The sequence below is a fragment of the Hippopotamus amphibius genome, chromosome X (genome assembly GCF_030028045.1).
Source record: "Hippopotamus amphibius kiboko isolate mHipAmp2 chromosome X, mHipAmp2.hap2, whole genome shotgun sequence".
Classification (NCBI taxonomy): domain Eukaryota; kingdom Metazoa; phylum Chordata; class Mammalia; order Artiodactyla; family Hippopotamidae; genus Hippopotamus; species Hippopotamus amphibius.
In genome coordinates this window covers 81,210,232-81,218,599 of record NC_080203.1, presented here as the reverse complement: position 1 = coordinate 81,218,599, position 8,368 = coordinate 81,210,232, and positions in this window count along the sequence as shown.

The following is an 8,368-nucleotide window of genomic DNA, read 5'->3' as shown; positions in this document are numbered from 1 at the left end:
CTTCAAAGAGTTTTAATAAGGAATAGGCATTGAGTTTTTCAGGCCTTTTTTCTACATCAAATAATATGATCATATGATGTTTCTTTTTAGGCTTTTTTTTTTTTAACTGAGGTATACTTGACATAACATTATATGATTTTCAGGTGTACAACAAAATAATTTGATATTTGTAAATATTGCAAAAAGACTACCACAATAAGTCTACTTAATATTTATCATCATACAGAGTTATAATTTTTCTTGTGATAAGAATGTTTAAGATCTACTAGCTTAGCAACTTCCAAATATGCAATGCTGTATTACTAATTGTAATCACCATTTTGTACATCACATCCCCATAACTTATTTATTTTATAACTAGAAGTTTGTACTTTTACCTACCACCCCCCCAAATTCTAGCAACCAGGAATTTGTTCTTTCTCCATGAGTTCATGTTTTGTTTGACTGTTTTTGTTTCTTTAAATTTCACATGTAAGTGACATCATATGGTATTTGTTTTTCTCTTTTTGAATGTTCAGTTGTATGAGTTCTTTGTATAGTTTGGATAGTAACCACTTATTTGATATAGTTTTGCAGATATTGTCTCCCATTCAGTAGATGGTCTTTTTATTTTGTTGATAGTTTCCTTTGCTGTTCAAAAGCCCTTTATCTTGATGTAGTACCATGTGTTTATTTCTGCTTTGGTTTTCCTTGCCTGAGGAAACATATCCAAAAAATATTGTTAAGACTGATGTTAATGTGTGTACTGCCTATGTTTTATTCTAGAAAGTTAATTGTTTTGGGTATTATATTCAAGTCTTTAACCCATTTTGAGTTAATTTTTGTGTATGATAGAAGATAGCATTTTTGTTTAATTCTTTTGCAAGTGGCTGTTCAGTTTTCCCAAAACCACTTTTTGAAGAAACTATCCTTTCTCCATTGTGTATTCTTGCCTCCATAGTTGTGAAGTAACTGACCATATATATGTGGGTTTGTTTCTGGGCTCTGTATTCTGTTCCATTGATTTATGTGTCTCTTTTTATGCCAATACATACCATGTTGATTGCTAGAGAAGAGTGATGTTTCCATCTTCATCTTCACTGTAAAGATTGCTTTTACTATTTGAGTTTTTTTTTGTACTTCCATACAAATTTTAGGATTGTTAGTTTTATTTCTGTGAAAAATGCCATTGAAATCAATTACGGAAAGAAAACTGGAAAATCCACAAATGAAGTGGAGATTAAGGAACATGTTAGTGAACAACCAATAGTTCAAAAAGCAGTAAAAAAGATATAAAATAAATACATTGATACAAATGATAGTGGAAATACAATATACAAAAACGTAGAGGATGCAGCAAAATCAATTTTAAGATTGATGGTCATAGGGATAAATGCCTACATAAAGAAACAGAAAAATCTCAAATAAACAACTTAAATTTACCCCACAAAGAATTGGAAAAATAAGACCAAGTGAAAAACAAAAATAGAAGTCAACAGCTAAAAGAAAAATAAGAAAAGAACAAAAACATGGAGACTAAACCACATGCTACTAAAATAACAATTGGCCAATGAAGAAAACAAAGAAGAAATCAGAAAATATGTTGAAGCAAATGAAAATGAAAAAAAAAAAAAAAAACAACTTTACAAAATCTATGGGCTGCAGCAAAAGCAGTCCTAAGAGAGAAGTTCATAGCAAAACAGGCCTTCTTCAATAAACAAGAAAAATTAAAAAATGAACAATCTAACTTACAACACAAAAATAATTTGAAAAAGAAGAACAACAAAACACAAAGTCAATAGAAGGAAGGAAATAATAAAGATCAGAGAGGAAATAAATTAAATAGAGATTTAAAAAGATATAAAAAATAATAAAATCAAGAGCTGTGTTTTTGGAAAGATGAACAAAATTGAAAAACCTCTAGCCAAGTTGACCATGAAGAAAAGTGTCAAACAAAGAAAGAAATGAAAGAGGAGAAATAACAACCAATACCACAGAAATACAAAAAACAAAACAAAACAAACAAACAAAAAAACAAAAAAACATAAGAGAATAGTACAAAAAGTCATAGGCCAATAAACTGGACAACTTAAAAGAAATGGAGAAATTTCTGGAAGCATACAGCCTACTAAGACTGAGTCAAGAACAGACAATTTGAGCAGACTGATCACTAGACATGAAATAGAATCTACTTAAAATCAAGGGGGATGGTTGGAAGATGGCAGAGGAGTAAGACGTGGAGATCACCTTCCTTCCCACAAATACATCAAGAATACATCTACATGTGGAAAAGCTCCTACAAAACATCATCTGAACGCTGGCAAGGGACCTCAGTCTTCCAAAAAGGCAAGAAAATGCCCACATAACTGGGTAGCACAAAAGAATAAAAGGAAAAAGAAAAGACAAAGGAATCTTGAGGAGACATACCCGTCTGTGAGGGAGCTATGAAGGGGGGAAAGCTTCTACACACTAGGAAGACCCTCACTGGCAGGAATGGACAGGAGAAGCTTCAGAGCCCCCAGAGGAGAGAGCAACAGCAGGTGCACAGAGGGCAGAGTAGAAAGATTCCCGCATGGAGGATCAGTGCCAAGTAGCACATCCCAGCCAGAGAAGATTGTCTGCCTACCTGCAGCGGCAGGTGGGGGCTGGGTGCCAAGGCTTGAACTTCAGAGAACAGACCCCAGGGAGAGAACTGGGGTTGGCTGCTTGAAAACAGTCTTGGGGCCTAGTGCACCACAGCTAGCTGGGAAGAAGTCTGGAGAAAAGCCTGGGCCTGATGGAGAGGCAGGAAACCTTTGTTTTGGGGTGCCAAAGAGAAGCTTCCTGCTGCTCACACTCACAGGTGTTAGGGCAGTGCCTGTTTGAGTGGCACTGCAAACCACAGCTGTTAAATCAAAACACAGAGCATGCTGCCATGGCCACCAAGTGTCCTGTGTGCAAGGCAGGTCGTTGTCCACACTCTCCTGGTAGCAAGTGCAGCCCGCCATCCCCAAGGGTGCTGCATTGACCAACTTCCCAGGGAGAAGGCACAACACACCTCAGGCTCATGTCGACCTCTGCTGTTGCAAACACGCCTGCAATTTTTACTTAGATTACCATATCCCTCCCTCCCCCCAGCCTGAATTTGCAAGTTAGCTCCAATCACCCTCTTTTGCCCACTCTTGCTTGGGTGGAGAACCAATGCCGGAGAGCAGCCCACATGCAGAGTTAGGACCAAAACCAAAACTGAACCCCGGGGTCTGTAGGACCAAAGAAGAGAAATGGAAACAACTAAAGGAGGAGCAGATTTAATACCCACAATCGGCATGATACACCCTGCATTTGTGGATTACCTGAATAGACAAGTGTTTCTACAATAGAGGTGGTAGACTTAGTGGGCAACTGTGGACTGTGGGAATGAGTACATGCAGGACAAAGACCAGATCACAGTCTGAGCTTATTCCACAGTGCCCACAGAAGGTGCAGTGTCCTACCTACATGTATTAGTGGACTTCCTGATTTGTTTGACTTGTTCTTGGTATTATGTAATTGTTACCTTAATCTTTAATGTATATATTCACATATACCCTTGCTTACTGGTTTTATTGCTCTCTTCTTTGTCTTCTCTCTTTTCCATTGTTTTTCTCTTCTTTTCTGTACTGTTCTTTTTGCGAGTGCAAGTGTGTATACCTCTTTGTGTGATTTTTACTGCTTAGTATTGCTTTTACCACCTGTCTTGGGGTTTTGTCTGTTCTTTTCCCTTTTTCCTTTTTTTCCCTCTTCTTCTTCATCCTTTTTCTCCATGTGGTGCAAGTTCTAGGGTCTAGGTGTCCCAGCCAGCGGTTGCACCTGGACCTCCGAGGCCAGAGAGGTGAGTTCAGGTTGTTGGACCACCAGAGAACTCCTGACTCCATGGGATATTAATCAATAAGAGCTCTCCAAGAGGTCTCATTCTCAATACTAAGATCCAAATCCACCCAAAGGCCAGCAAGATCCAGTGCTAGATGCCTCAAGCCAAACAACTAGTAAGACAGGAACGTAACTACAACCATTAACAGACAGGCTCCTATAGTCATACTAAGCTCACAGAAACATCAAAACACATCAACAGACATGGCCCTGCACATCAGAAGGACAAGATACAGCTCCACACACAAGAACACAGACACCAGTTCCCCACACCAGGAAGCCTACACAAGCCACTGGATCAACCTCCCAACTGGGAACAGACAACAGAATTAAGAAGAATTACAACCTTGCAGCCTGAGGAAAGGGGAACTCAAACATGGTAAGTTAAACAAAATGAGAAAACAGAGACAGATGCAGCAGATGCAGGCACAAGCCAAAAACCAACAAGACTAAACAAACGAAGAAGAGATAGACAGTCCACCTGAAAAAGAATCCAGAATAATGATAATAAAGTTGATCCTAGATCTCAGAGATAGTATGGAGGCACAGATGGAGAAAATATAAAAAATGATTCACAAGGAGCTAGAAGAACTTAAAAGCAAACAAACAGTGAAGAGCAACAAAATAACTGAAATTAAAAATACTCTAGAAGGAACAAAGAGCAGAATAACTGAGACAGAAGAATGCATAAGTGACCCGGAAGATAGAATGATAGAAATAACTGACATGGAGAAGAATAAAGAAAAAAAAGAATGAAAAGAATTGAGGAGTCTCAGAGACAACATTAAACTCACCACCAACATTCGAACTGTAGGAGTCCCAGAAGAAGAAGAGAAAAAGAAAAGTTCTGAGAAAATATTTGAAGAGATTATAGTGGAAAACTTTCCTAACATGGGAAAAGAAACAATCAATCCAGGAAGAACCGAGATACTCATTAGGATAAACTCAAGGACAAACACACCAAGACACATGTTAATCAAACTATTAAAAATTGAAATCAAAGAAAAATATTAAAAGCAGCAAGGGAAAGGCAACAAATAACATACAAAAGAACCCCCATAAGTCAACAGCTGATCTATCAGTAGCAACTCTACAGGCCAGGAGGGAGTGGTAGGATATATTTAAAGCGATGAAAGGGAACAAACTACCACCAAGGTTACTCTACCCTGCAAGGATCTCATTCAGATTTGAAGGAGAAATTAAAAGTTTTACAGACAAGCAAAAACTAAGAGAATTCAGCACCACCAGATCAGCTTTATAACAAATGGTAAAGAAAATTATCTAGGTAGACAACACAAGAGAAGGAAAAGACTTGCAAAAACAAACCCCAAATAATTAAGAAAATGGTAATAGGAACATGCACATTGATAATTACCTTAAATGTGAATGGATTAAATGCTCCAACCATGAGACACAAGCTGGCTGAATGGGTACAAAAGCAAGAACCATATATATGCTGTCTACAAGAGACACACTTCAGAAGTAGGGACACATACAAACTGAGAGTGAGGGATTGGAAAAAGATATTCCATGCAAATGGAAATCAAAAGAAAGCTGAGGTAGAAATACTCATATTAGAAAAAAGAGACTTTAAAATAAAGTTGATTACAAGAGACAAGGAAGGACACCACATAATGATAAAGGGCTTAATCCAATAAGAATATATAATAATTGTAAATATCTATGCACTCAACATAGGAGTACCTCAATATACAAGGCAAATGCCAAGGGCCATAAAAGGGGAAATCAATAGTAACACAATAATAGTAGGGGACTTTAACACTCCACATACACCAATGGACAGATCATCCAAATAGAAATTAAAGAAACACAAGCTCTAAAGGACACATTAGACCAGATAGCCTTAATTGATATTTATAGGACTTTCCATCCTAAAACAACAGAATACACTTTCTTCTCAAGTGCACCTGGAACATTCTCCAGGATAGATCACATCTAGTTTTACAAATCAAGCCTCAATAAATTTAAGAATATTGAAATCATATCAAGAGTATTTTCTGATGATGCTGTGAGACTAGATATCAACTAAAGGAAAAAAATTGTAAAAAATAAAATTACATGGAGGTTAAACAAAATGCTACTAAATAACCAAAACGTCACTGAATAAATCAAAGAGGAAATAAAAAAAAAAAACTAGAAATAATTGACAATGAATACACGATGACCCAAAACCTATGGGTTGCAGCAAAAGAAGTTCTAAGAGGGAAGTTCACTGCAATACATTCCTACCTCATGAAATAAGAAAAACCTTGAATAAACACTGTAACCCTACTTCTAGAGCAATTAGAGAAAGGAGAACAAAAAAAAATCCCAAAGTTAGCAGAAGGAAAGAAATTATAATGATCAAATCAGAAGTAAAAGAAAAAGAAATGAAGGAAACAATAGCATAGATGAATAAAACTAAAAGCTGGTTCTTTGAGAAGAGAAAAATAATTGATAAGCTCTTGGCTAGACTCATCAGGAAGAAAAGGGAGAAGACTCAAATCAACAGAATCAGAAATGAAAAAAGAGAAGTAGCAACTGACACTGCAGAAATACAAAGGATAATGAGAGACTACTACAAACAACTATATGCCAATAAAATGGACAACCCAGAAGAAATGGACAAATTCTTAGAAAAGTGCAAACTTCCAAGACTGAACCAGGAAGAAATAGAAAATATGAACATACCAATCACAAGCACTAAAAATGAAACTGTGATTATAAATCTTCCAACAAACAACACCTATCCTTATCAAACTCTTCCAAAATATAGCAGAGGGAGGAACACTGACAAACTCATTCTATGATGCCAGCATTGCCTTGATACCAAAACCAGATAAAGATGTCACACAAAAAGAAAATTACAGGCTAATATCACTATTGAACATAGATGTAAAAATTCTCAATAAAATACTAGAAAACAGAATCCAGCAACACACTAAAAGGATCATAAACCATGATCAAGTGAGTTTTATCCCAGGAATGCAAGGTTTCTTCAATATACACAAATCAATGTGATACACCATATAACCAACTGAAGGATAAACACCATATGATCATCTCAATAGATGCAGAAAAAGCTTTCAACAAAATTCAACACACATTTATGATAAAAAATCTCCAGAAAGTGGGTATAGAGGGAACCTACCTCAACATAATATAGGCCATTTTTGACAAATCTGAAGCCAACATCATACTCAATGGTGAAAACCTGAAAGCCTTTCCTCTAAGATCAGGAACAAGACAAGGGTGCCCACTATCACTCCTATCATTCAACATAGTTTTGGAAGTTTTAGCCACAGCAATCAAAGAAGAAAAAGAAATAAAAAGAATTCAAATTGGATATGAAGAATTAAAACTGTCACTGTTTGCAGATAACATGATACTGTATATAGAAATACCTAAAGATGCTACCAGAAAACTACTAGAGTTAATCACAGAATTTGGTAAAGTAGCAGGATACAAAATTAATGCATAGAAATCTGTTGCATTCCTTTGTACCAACAATGAAAAATCAGAAAGATAAATTAATGGAACACTGCCATTTACCACTGCAACAAAAAAGAGTAAAATACATAGGAATAAACTGACCTAAGGAGGCAAAAGACCTGCATGAAGAAAATTATAAGACACTGATGAAAGTAATTACAGATGACACAAACAAATGGAGAGATATACCATGTTCTTGGATTGGAAGATTCAACATTGTGAAAATGACTATAGTACCCAAAACAATCTACAGATTCAATGCAATCCCTATCAAAATACCAATGACATTTTTCATAGAATTAGAACAAACAATTATACAATTTATATAGAAACATAAAAGACCTCAAATTACAAAAGCAATCTTGAGGGAAAAAAAAGAAAAAGGAGCTGGAGGAATCAAGCTCCCTGTCTTCAGATTATACTACAAAGATACAGTAATCAAGATAGTATGGTACTGGCACAGAAAGAAAAATATAGATTAATGGAAAAAGATAGAAAGCCCAGAAATAAACCCACATACATATGGTGACCTTATCTTTGACAAAGGAGGCTAGAATATACAATGAAGAAAAGATAGCCTCTTCAATAAGTGATGCTGGGAAACTGGGCAGCTACTTGTGAAAGAAATAAGTTTAAACATTTCCTAACACCATACACAAAAATAAACTCAAAGTGGATCAAAGACTAAACGTAAGGCCTGACAGTATAAAACTCTTAGAGGAGAACATAGGCAAAACACTCTGTGACATAAATGACAGCAAGATCCTTTCTGACACACCTCCTAGAGTAAAGGAAATAAAAACGAAAATAAACAAATGGAATCTAAGGAAACAAAAGTTTTTGCACAGCAAAGGAAACCATAAATATTACAAAAAGACAACCCTCGGAGTGGGATAAAATATTTGCCAATGAAGCAACAGACAAAGGATTAATCTCCAAAATATATAAGCAGCTCATGCGGCTCAATATCAACAAACAAACAAACAAACAACCCCATCCACAAATGGGC